Genomic DNA, 12,471 nt, shown 5'->3' with positions numbered 1-12,471 from the left:
TAAATATTTTGAGGTAGTACAAATATTCTATTTCTCTTTAAAATTTTGTCCAATAATTTTAGTATTCAGTGGATCTTGCCTGCAACAATTATTATTGTGGTATTCTAATGGTGATTTTCCATTTTCTTCCTTTTTTTACATTTATTAATAGGAATTCTTCTCTAAGAAAGATTGGTCCCTTTTCTCCCATTGATTTATTATTCAGTCAGTTATTTATGTCCATGTATATTGATGGATATTTATTTTAGTCTTTGAGCTATTATCTAATATCATTTTTATATTGCTAAAATTGTTCCAGCTTTGGCATTGGGATTTTTTCAGGTTGGCTCTTTTGTCCTTTTGAAATGTCGCCATTAAAAATTTTTATTTTTTTTATCATTTCCTTACTGTCTGGCACTATGAGATGCCCCAGGCTCATTTAGTATTTTCCCTTCCCCAACCTTAGAATCAGCCATTTCTCCAAAATGTCTTGATTCCTTTTACTGGAGGATGGTATTAGAAACCAAGATCTGTGTGCTATGTGTCCTTGCTGCTACTGAGATGTTACTGTTTCTTGGCCCTCTGTGGACAGAGCTAGGAGTTATTTGTACGTATACTCAATTTTTAATTTTGTCAAAATCTTTTTCTGCATCTATTGAGATTATGACTTTTCTTAGTTTGATGACATGAAGAATTACAAATATCTGACATTTTAAAGGATGTTTTTCCAGTATTCCTTAGAACTTTGCAAGTATTAAAAGGTTTGTTTTAGAATGTCTAGCTCTCCATATTGCCTGAACAAATCTTCCTAAGATAACTCTCATGATTTTGATATGTCATAGGGGAGAAACCTTCTTTTGTTTTTCTGCTGAATTGTTTGGCTATTTTGGACCTCTCCCATTCCATATGAGTTTTAGTACCTGTTTATGAAGTTTCTTGAAAAGTCCTATTGGGATTTTTATAGAAATGGCTTTGAATTTATAGATCAATATGAGAAGAATGGGCATATTTGCAATATTCAGTTTTTTCTTTGTCATGTCCTTTTTGTGTCCTTCAATGATATGATACAAACAAAGGACTTGTACATTTTTTTTTACATTTATTTCTAAATCCTGATGATTTTTGTTGCTACTGTGAATAGGTTCTCTTAGTTTCCTATTTTCTAACCAGCTAGTTATTACTTCATAAATAATATTATATTTCCATGTACATAAATACATAATTTGCAAGAAATAATTTTTTTCTTTTCCTTCTGATCTTCATATCTCTTATTCTTTTGTTTTTGTCTAATTTCACTGGCTAGGACCCCCAGTGCAATGAAGAATAGTGGTACTGATCATGAACATTCTTATTTTGTTCCTGACTTACATGAGAATACTTCTGTAGCACTGAAGCTTAGTGTGATGTTGTTGCTGAATATTTAAAGTTCTCTTCTTCTAGTTCTCTAAGAGTTTTATATCATGAATCATACTGGATTTATTAAGTGGTTTTTTTTCTGAATCTATTGAACTGTGAAGCCAGATTGCTTGCATTCAATTCCTACTTCTGCTGCTCTGCTGCCATGTAGTGTAACCTTGGGCAGTTACTTCTCTGTATCTCAATTTTCTCATCTTTAAATTTAGGTAAAACTGTCTACCATATAAGGTTGTTGAGAGGATTAAATGAGTTAATACATAAAATAGGGTAAGAATTGTGCTTATCCCTAGGAAGTACTCATTTTTTTTCTTCATTTCTTAGTGTTAGGTTATTTTAATTTAAATTATTGTAATAAGCAAATTAATTACTAAATCATCTTGCACTCTTAAGTAACCTTACACATATTTGTTTACATAATTTGGATTTAATTTACTGTTTTAATTTTTTGATGTAATATTCATGAGTCATAAAGTGACTGTTCTTTTGCTATAGCAAAGGACATAAAGAATAATGGATTCCTAGAACAACATTACACAAGAGCTTAGCAACTGAGGTGGCAACATTCTTAACTTTCTGGAGCGATTTATATCTGAGTCTTTTGATAAGCTGGAGATAGAGATAGCTCTTGCATGAGCAAATTCAGAAGTTGGCATATATTTTGGAAAATCATCACTAAACAAAAAGGAAAAGTGATTCTAGCTTTTCTATGTGTTTCACATTACATCATTAATACATTGTATTATTTGCATATGGAGATTTCCATATTTGGAATATTTGGAAAGATTCATTCACCAGTGATGTACTGAGCACTTTCTTTGTGCCAGGCAATGTGTTTTGTTGGCTTGGGGGCATATCTTTGCTCTTGAGGAACTTAGGGGTCAATTAGGATCAATCTTGAAGTTGAAGGCAGGCCTATTTGTATCATTCAGGGAAACTCAATGATCATTTTTTTAAATAATAAAATTGAACTTTCTCTTCCATTTGCATTCTGAAACACAGGAAAAAAAATTGAACTTTCTAATATCTTTCCTTCCTGTTTCTTTCACTCCCCTCAGCACCTTGGTTTAGGCTCTTGTCACCCTATGCTATTTTTCCCTGTATTGACTTCTTCCCTTCCTATCATGTGTAATGACCACTGGGGTCAGTTCCCTGAAAAAAGTCCTTTAGTGGCATCCCAATACTTGCAAGGTTCTTGCTTCTTAGCAAGACAATGGTCCTTTTTTGCCTGTTCCTAACTTACTTTGCTGGCCTTCTTCTCTAATTTCTCAGAACTAATCCAGTGATACAAGTGGTCCTAACCACTCATCAGCCCCTAAAGGATTCACTCTCCTGCTTTTGCAGCTGTGTTCTTATTTGTGCCAGTTCCTCTGCCTTAAATGTTTTCTCCCCAACTAATTTTCAACCATTTTTTTTCAAGCTTTGTTCAGAGAATACTCACTCTACAACCCTACTAGCTACATAGAAACCCTATAATTTATAATCCATAGCCCATGTTAAATTCTTACCTTTCGTCACCAATCTTTATATCTAAATTTCCAGACGGTCAGGTTCTTAGATAGGGTTCAAGTGGCTGACATGACACTTTGCATACAAAGAGCTATTGCCAAATAGCTACCACTACTAAGTACCTACTATAATTGTGCTACAATTTTGCAAAGTAAGTGTTATTATCTCTCTTAAATTGTGAAGAAACTTAGTATCAAAGAGATTAGGAAACTTGCCTAACACCATATAGTTAGTAAGTGGCAAAACAGGTTTGTCTGAATCAGGGCTCTTGCTCTTTCTTCTATGCTATACTGCCTTTGTGTTAAAAATAAAGAAATAGTTAAAATCAAGAACAGAAGCATTTACGGTAAAACACACTGAAAATGGCATATACAATGAAAACTTTGCTTTCATTGCCATTATACTATAGAATCTTCACTTTGGTGACCATGATAGTTGCTATGGACTAACTGGTGTACTCCTACTTTCTTTGGAATTTCCTTCTAAGTTTTTGTTGATACTAATGAATAAGGTTTGAATATTCTAATTTTGGCTTATTTGGGGGTAAGAAAAAAAGTAAAGTTTAGTCACACTTTGCTTGGTGTTTGTTTTATTTTAAGTAGAAAATTTTACATTTGCCTAATAACCTTTGCTGGGCAATGGATAAGGTAAAAAGAGTCTACTTATCTTTCATAAAGTACTTTTTCTCTGCTTCTGTTGAGGCATGAAATACGTGGGGAAGAAAAACATATGAACTCTGCCATTCTTAAGTATATAGCTTGATGAGTTTATATATATACACACACACATACACATCCACACACCTGTGTAATCACAACCAAGAGCAAGATAGACAATATTACATCCATCGAGGAGAAAATTCTCTCATCTACCTCCTGGCCAACACCTCCCCTGTGGATCACACTCTTCTGATGTCCATCACTGTAGATTAGTTTTGTCTATTCCTTCCCCTCATCCCCCTTCCCCGAGATGGTATCTCACTCTGCTACCCAGGCTAGAGTGTGGTTGCATGATGACAGGATGACAGTTCACAGCAGCCTCAACCTCCCAGGCTCAAGCAATCCTCCCACCTGAGCCTCCCTGTTTTGTCTATTATTGAATTTTAAGTATACCCAAATAAGATGTACTTTTTTGTGTCTGGCTTTAATTCGGCATAAATTTTTGAGAGTTATCTGTGCTGATGCATCTATCAATAGGTGGTTCTTTTTGTATTTTTTCTGAGTAGGAATCCATTACCACAATTTGTTTATCCATTCTGTTAATAGCTATGTGGGTGTGTTCTAGTTTGGGTTCTTACAAATAGACCTGCTGTGAATACTCATTCACAAGTCTTTTGGTGGACATTTGCAGTATTTCACCAAGGAACAAATCTGAAACTAGAATTGTTAGGCCATAGGGGAGCCAAACAGTTTACAAAACTGAATGCATATGTGTACACTTTTGCTAGCAATAGAGTTGTAGTTGTAGTGCGCATTTTCATCAGCACCTGATATTGTTAGTCTTTTTCACTTTAAGCCCTCTGGTGGGTTTGAGGTGATATCTCATGGCTTCATGGTCTCATGGTTTTCATGTGCATTTCCTTGATGATTTCATGACTTTTCTGTTTATCTTTTAATGCTGTCTTGTGGTATTTTAATGAAATCCAGTTTATCAGTTTTTTAATAGTTTGTTTTTTGTCCTATTTAAGAAATCTTTGTCTATCCCTCAATCAAGAAGATATCCATTTTTTTTTTTTACATTTATATCTATGACCCATTCCATCATCTATCTCAAATTAATTTCTGTATGATGTGAGATAAGGGTCAAGGTTAATTTTTTCAGGATCGAAATTTAATTGCTCTGGAATCTTTTGAGGAATTTTTCTTTCCCTCCTTTGAATTGCATGGTACCCTTGTTGAAAATCAAATGCCTGAGTACGTGCGTCTGTTTCTGAACTCTAAGGTCTGTGTCCTTGTTCTGTTTGTCTACCTCATGATCGAAGATGGCTAGCCAAGTTCTAGCTATGATGTCTGTATTTCAGTCAGCAAAAAAAAAAAAAAAAAAAAAAAAAAATGGAATAAATAAGACTGCTCCTGCTTCAGGACAATAACCAGAATTTGCACATGACATTTGTGCCTATATCGTGTCAGTAACGTGACAACCTTTATCTTCAAGGGACATTGAGAAATGTTTTTATTCTGGGGAGTCATGTGCCCATATAAAATTCAGAGATTATATTACAAAGAAAGAAGGGAAGAATGAATATCAGAGAAAATTGGCAGTCTTTGCCATACTTTCTGTTTACGAGCACTTTGTAGGTGCTTAATAAACATTCATTTGATTCAATTTCATCTGCTTCTCATTGAAGCCTTCTTGGTCAACTTTTGCTTGTAATCATGCATGCAGACATTGCAGCTCTGTGATAGGACTCTCCCAGATCCACCTAATAAGAAGTGTGCCCTGTAGTAATGGGGTCAGCTACTTCCTAGTGAGAGAAATGTCCAGACCTTGTTAAAGTTCTCTCAAATCACCCAGTGTTTCTTCTTTATGTGTCACTATTGTGATCATAGCAGTTCGGAGAAAATGAGACCCTAAATCAAGAAAATTTAAAGGACAATGTGGCTCAGCAGGTCTCAAAATAGAGTGAACGATGGTGGGAGGGTGACCAGGTTAAACAGTTTTTGGTTTTGGTTAACTCCTGACCATCCTTTATCCTTGATATTTTTGGAAAAAAGATTAGAGGTCTAGATTTCAGTTCTTCTCTTTGCTTTAATTTTATGGCTGGCCACCATTAATATAGCCAGTAATGTAGGTATTTTATGGAAATACTTATTATTACTCGGCTTTGAAACAAGAGCCTCTGTTTTTTAATTAAGATTTGAGCCCATCAAGTGTTAAATTTTCTTTTCTCTTTCATCCCTGGAAAATATATTATGAAATTTATAGAAAGGGTGATCTTTCTTCCTTTAGTCTTCAGGCAAAAGAAATCCTTATATTTCAGATTTGAAACATTTTGTATAAGCATATATATCATAACAGTGTTTGAATTTTAAGTGGTATGAGTATCTTATGACAGTATAGCTTTTAAAGATATTTAACTTAGAAAACATTCATAAATTTATTCAACAAATATTTATAGGAGGTAAACATAATTTCAAACTTTGACCAAAGTGGTTCACACATAAATACAAAGTATAGAAATATGTTTAAATTATGTAGTTTAGAGTCATGTTTCCTTGGCTTAACTCACTCCTCAAATTAGTTTAACATTTATCCCCTTTCCCAAAGCAAAGCAAAAAAAAAAAAAAAAACCCAAAAACCGTAACAACAAAAAAGCAAAAGCCAAAAATTATGCATTCTTGATTGAATGATATGAAAAGGTAGCTCAATACATGCATACAAATATCTGTATAATACTGAAATTGAAGTTTTTTGTTAATTAACTTTAAGGATAAATTGAAAGGGACCCTGCTTTACTGTGAGTATTTTCTGTGTTGACCACTTGTTGTGAATCATTTTATTTAATTGTTCCAACAACCTGAGAATAGATAGTTTTATCTCCTTTGTACAAATAAGAAAATTTTGGCTGAGAAACAATGAAGCCTTTCCCAATATCAGACAGTTAATAAGTAATACAGCAAGCATCTGACCTCTGATCACTTGGATTCTGAGCACAGGAGGCCTGTTCTTTTGTGATGGTTCTATCTTATTGTTTCTTAATTGTTCCCATTAGATGATGACAGGATAGGGGCATCACTTTGAGAGATGTGACATAGTCCAATTACCTCCATGAGGTCAGAAAATCTGAAATTAATGCAAATTTGCTATGAGCAAACACATCAGAAACTGACATGTATTATAATGAGACTTTATAATGAGACTTTTAATTGGATTAGAGCCCCACTCTTAAGGCATCATTTAACCTTAATTACCTCCCTGATGGTCCTATCTCCAAATACAGTCACATTAGGGGTTGGGTTTTCAACATTTGAATTTTGAGGACACATTTGAATCTGTAACAGTGGATTTTCCAGAAACGCAAGCAGGAATAAAATGTTGGGACCGAATATGAGCTGCTCCAGTGGTCACACTGCTGTCTCTCATCATCTTCCACATATTTTTTTTTTGTGAATAATAGTAGTAGTTATAATGTCATTAGTTTCATTTCATTCCTACTTGAGGTTTCAAGAGCTAGTGTGAAGTAGGGCTGCCTTGTTAAATCTGTCTGCACTTCTGTGGAGTGTAAAATCAGTGTCATACGCTTTAATGGTAATACCTTGTCACATTCAGAGATGTTTAAAACTGCAATCTAGAAAATTGCTTTTAAACAGCGGGGGAAAGATGTTCATATTCTCAGAGGACACGATGTGGAACATGTGGACATCCTATGCACTGTGAGGTTTTAAAATTTACAATATATAGGAAAATTCCTCATTTTTCTGATACCTTTCTGAGATTATCAAAATAATACAGATCCAAACCTAGTCTTTCCCACATTGTAAGTTATAAATTTCACCAGTATACTTTAGGGAGTTCCTGGTCCATAACAATTTTGAAATCCTTCACCAGATTCCAGGAAGCCTGGGGAGTAAAATGCTTCTTGATTAGACCCTGATTAGGCCCTTCTTGTTCATCATTTTCAGAAGCACTGGCCCTGCCCACTAAGGAGTTCTTTTATTTTATTTATTTTTTTTTCCTTAGCCACATATGAAGTGGACATTTGAGAATCTGCCCTAGTTGGGAACTGAGCAACTCTTTCTATCCACTTCCTGCATATAGAGTGTTGGGGACCAAAGGATCATTTTAACACTTCAGCTGATAGGCTTATTCTTTTTGGCAGCACAGTGCTCTACAAAATTTGGAAGGTTTCTTATCTGTTTGTCTCCAATCAATTCTGTGTGCTAGTAAACACAGCCCTAGAATTTTCTTTTGTCATGCATGAGTCCTGGCTCTCAGATTTGCTACACTGATTTGCATTCTCACTCCCATAGCTGTCTTTCTGGTCCTAAAGGAAGTTATCTTGGGACTGGCTGGCTTCTATTGGAAAGCTTTACTTTTAATCTGATCTATTCTCTCAGTCATTTTATCCACATGAAAAGATTTAATGGATATATTATCTATCCTTGAACTGAGACAAATTAGTTTAAAAAAAAAGTTTTCCTGGGCTTATGATCTTCAAAGCCTTACTGTTAACTGTTAGTGTAGGGATGGAGAAGAAGTTAGTTTTTGTAGTTGCAAAATCTGAAATGTCTGCTGTCTCCTCATTCCCTTTCACTTCCTGGAAACCGGATAGTTCTTTTCTAAGCTCAGCTCTTTCTTGAAATACTTTGTCAAATGAAGCCAATAATAACCAATACACATTTCCATTGTGTGTGTGTGTGTGTGTGTGTGTGTGTGTGTGTGTGTTTGTTTGTTTGTTTTTTGAGACAGAATCTAGCTCTGTTACCCAGGCTGGAGTGCAGTGGCGTGATGTTGGCTCACTGCAAACTCTGCCTCCTGGGTCCTAGCAATTCGCCTGCTCCAGCCTCCTGAGTAGCTTGGATTACAGGTGCCTGCCACCACACCCAGCTAATTTTTCTATTTTTAGTATAGACGGGGTTTCACTGTGATGGCCAGGCTGGTCTCGAACTCCTGACCTCATGATCCTCCCGCCTCGGCCTCCCAAAGTGCTGGGATTACAAGTGTGAGCCACCGTACCCAGCCATTTTCTGGTTTGTTGTTGTTGTTGTTTGTTTGTTTGTTTGAGACGGAGTCTCACTCACTCTGTCACCCAGTCTGGAGTGCAGTGGCAGGATCTCGGCTCACTGCAACCTCCACCTCCCAGGTTCAAGCGATTCTTCTGCCTCAGCTTCCCGAGTAGCTGGGATTACAGGCGCACACCAACACATCCAGCTAATTTTTGTATTTTTAGTAGTGATGAGGTTTCACCATGTTTGCCAGGCTGGTCTCTAACTCCTGACCTCAAGTAATCCACCTGCCTTGGCCTCCAAAGGTGCTGTGAGCCGCCTCATCCAACCATATTTCAATTGTTTTTTCTTACCTCTTCTCCTAGAGCTACAAGTAAATTTGGCAGCAGATCTGCCTCCTGAACTGACAGAGGCAAATGTTTTACCAGATATGTTGCCACTGTATAAAACACGTCACTATCTTTCTGGCCCTTAAGATCAGTTTCCTCACGACTTGCTGACCACTAAACCAAGGTCATGTATTTTAGGATTTTGCTAAAACAACATCCTACTTCTGGTACCAATTTCTATGTAGTCAGGATGGGTTAACATTATATTGTGCTAACAAGCCATCCCCAAACCTCAGTGGCTTCATTCAAAAACAGTTTATTTTTTGCTTACGATAAACATCCACTGTGGATTTGCAGAAGACTCTGCTTCACACAGGAAGACTCAAGCCTGTGAGTGTACCACCTTTGTCATTGTACACTTTCTGGAACACTTGGCTTTCTCAGCCTCTGGGGTTCAGAAAGAGAATGTTCAATGGTTTTCCCTCAGTAATCAACTTTGTATTAAAGTCTAGAACTAATCTCATGCCCCTCCTAACTATACGGGGGTAGAGTTCAAGTCAGAATATAAATAGAAACACTTTTACTACACATCTAAATATAAGTTATAAATTATGCAGACCAACTAAGTTCAAAGCTAACCAACCAAGTCCAAAATATATCTTTCCTTGACCAATTTACCTCATATTTCCTGGAAAACCATGTTTGAATGTGGACTTCTTGGAGCCTGTACCTCTAGAACATGGCACTGGGGGGCAAAGTGGCTACTAGGCCCCGGCCTGTCTTCCCTCCTCTTAATGTTCTGGGATCACTCTACCCACTATGTCCCCATCTCCTGCAAACAGCCACCCCTTGGCCACCCCCTGGGTCTAGGGGCTGCATGTAACAGGGGCACAGTCTGCCCTTAAAAACACAAATCTAGGAAAGAACCTGTGCAGTCCCTGGTTAGCAGACTTGAAGCTCTTTGAACAAAGAATTCCATGGTTCTAGGAACCAGGAGCATAGCCTAGGAGAGGGAATGTAGGCCTGGGTGGGCACCTTCCCCTTAGGCCTTTGGACTCCTCACAATAAAGGAAATGGTGAAGCTAGAGAAAGGCCAGAATGGAGCATAGATCCTAAGGCAGAGCTCCACTCACCCGGGTTAAGGGCAGTACTGAGCGAGTGCAATGTCTGAATACCTAGAAAACCAGACAGGTTATGGGATGAGCACATATCCCTGTTCCACACCTCATGCTCACCAATTGGCTTCCATGGTAGAAATAGGGAGGGAAGATGCCCTAATCAGCAAAATTCAGTATCATGTCCCCCCAGTGCCATGTTCTAGAGGTACAGGCTCCAAGAAGTCCACATTCAAACATGGTTTTCCAGGAAATATGAGGTAAATTGGTCAAGGAAAGATATATTTTGGACTTGGTTGGTTAGCTTTGTTGGTCTCCATAATTTATAACTTATAAATATTTAGATGTATGGTAAATTAAAATCCTCATTATAAAGTTCCATTATGATATAGAATTCAGATTCTGAGGTGTTTCCTCATAGCAAATTTGCATCAGTTCTAGGTTTTCCAACCTCATGGACATAATGGGACAATGTCACATCTGTCAAAGTGATGCCCCTATCTTGCCATCATCTAATGGAAACAACTAAGAAATAATGAAATGCTTATTATCTGTCTGATGTTGGGAAAGGTTTTATTCTTTCTCAGCCACAACTTTCTTATTTGTACAAAGGGTCTAAAGCCACCTATTCTCATGTGGTTGGAACAATTAAATAATTTACACCAAGTGGTCAACACAGAAAACATTCATAGGCAAAGCAAGGTCCTTTTTCTCAATTAAAAATAATGAAAAACAATGAGATATTCTAAGGAGTGTGTCTGATATATAATGCAGCGGCATGACATAAGGGAGGAAAGAGGGGTTGGGTCCCTGGAAGATGAAGTCTTTAATATCCTGAAAAGAGTGCTTTGGGGCAGCCCTGGGCTCTTGCATATCTTGAAGGCAAGGTATGTTTTTACTATCTCAACCTAGTAATCTCTCTTGAGCCTCAGTGTCCTGGTTTTTAAAATGAGGATAATAAGAATTGCTTTGATGACCTTGATAAGGATCTTTTGATACAGTGGTAGAGATAAGAGCCTGGGGAATGGGTTGGAAAGTGAGTAGGAGGTAAGGAAATGGGGATTATCTAAGTTTTCTGTTCTTTTCAGAAGTTTGTCTGAGAAAAGGTGGGAGTATAGTGGGACCTGGAGCTGAATGACGATTTTGTTCTTTAAAAATTGAGGAATATTGGCCGGGCACGGTGGCTCACACCTGTAATCCCAGCACTTTGGGAGGCCAAGGCAGGCAGATCCTGAGGTCAGGAGATCGAGACCATCCTGGCCAACATGTTGAAACCTCGTCTCTAATAAAAATACAAAAATTAGCTGGGCGTGATGGCATATGCCTGTAGTCCCACCAACTTGGGAAGCTGAGGCAAGAGAATCGCTTGAACCCGGTAGGTGGAGGTTGCAATGAGTTGAGATCACGCCACTGTACTCCAGCCTGGCAACAGAGTGAGACTCTGTCTCAAAAAATAAAAAAATAAAAAATTGGGACTATCAGAGCATAGTGTGTGTCGATGACAAGTATCTTTAGTAGAAAGGGAGAAGATAATGAGGAAGAAATTTTGAATAGAGAGGTGGAGTTGGCCTCTGGTTCTAGGGAGGGTGCATCCTCCTGTGGATATAGGGAAGTTTGTGAGTTTAGAGATAGAAAGCAGAGATGCCCTATCCAACAGCTTTTGTTTTCTCACAGAAGCATGAAGTAGGGATGTTAACAGAGAGATGTTATATGTAAGTATTAGGAGTGGGGAAGGCAATTGGAAGATAAGAGAGAAGGTGTGAAATGAAATGACCAAAGATTAGGGAAACGTTGCATAATTGTTGGGCAGTCTCTAGAACCCAAGTGAATCTGAGTTGGCAGAGTTATAGTGCATGTATGTTTACCCATGGATACATATATGGAGACAGAAAGAGAGATTGATTACAAAGAACTGACCCTGATGATTATGGAGGCTGAGAAATCTCACAGTCAACTGTCTGCAAGCTGGAGACTTGGGAAAGCTGGTGGTGTGATTCTAGTCCGAGTCTGAACGCCTGAGAAGCAGAGGAGCCGGGGGTGTAAATCCCAGTCCAAGGACAGGAGGAGACTGATGTCCCAGCTCAAGCAGGCAGGAAGAAAAGGGGGTGCATTCCTCCTCTTCCACCTTTTTGTTCTATTTGGGCCCTCAATGCATTAGATGATGCCAGCCCATATTGGGGAGGGTGGTATGCTCCCAGCTCCACCAACGCAAGTGCTGATTTCATCCAGAAATACCTGCATGGACACAGCCGGAAATAATGTTTAACCTGGCACCTGTGGCACAGTCACATTGACACAATTCACTGTCATATCACACTCTCCAGCGATGAGAACTCATCTCTGAATCCTCCGTGCATTTCTACTGTAGTAGCCTTCCCACTCTATTGTTTCTGTGCATTTTAATGTCCCCAGGGGTACCCTCAGTCACACTGAGCTGACTATCTGGGCTTTCCAAGTTAT

The 12,471-nt window shown here is 37.9% G+C and overlaps 1 protein-coding gene across 33 annotated transcripts in view; it reads left to right on the top strand.

The window, feature by feature from the left end:
- PLAGL1 (PLAG1 like zinc finger 1) overlaps window positions 1–12,471 on the top strand; it is a 113,390-nt gene that overhangs the window by 54,413 nt on the left and 46,506 nt on the right. Inside the window, exon 1 of one of the 33 annotated variants that reach the window (XM_025382538.1) lies at window positions 7,872–7,882. The exons of the other annotated variants lie outside the window; for them this stretch is intronic. The gene's annotated coding sequence lies outside the window, so the exon portion shown is untranslated. Of the gene's footprint in view, window positions 1–7,871; window positions 7,883–12,471 lie in introns of those variants that run through there. 33 annotated transcript variants of the gene reach the window in all.

The sequence above is a fragment of the Theropithecus gelada genome, chromosome 4 (assembly GCF_003255815.1).
Source record: "Theropithecus gelada isolate Dixy chromosome 4, Tgel_1.0, whole genome shotgun sequence".
In the NCBI taxonomy this organism is placed as follows: Eukaryota; Metazoa; Chordata; class Mammalia; order Primates; family Cercopithecidae; genus Theropithecus; species Theropithecus gelada.
Note: the sequence above shows the minus strand (reverse complement) of the source record. Positions and strands in the feature narration are given on the sequence as shown.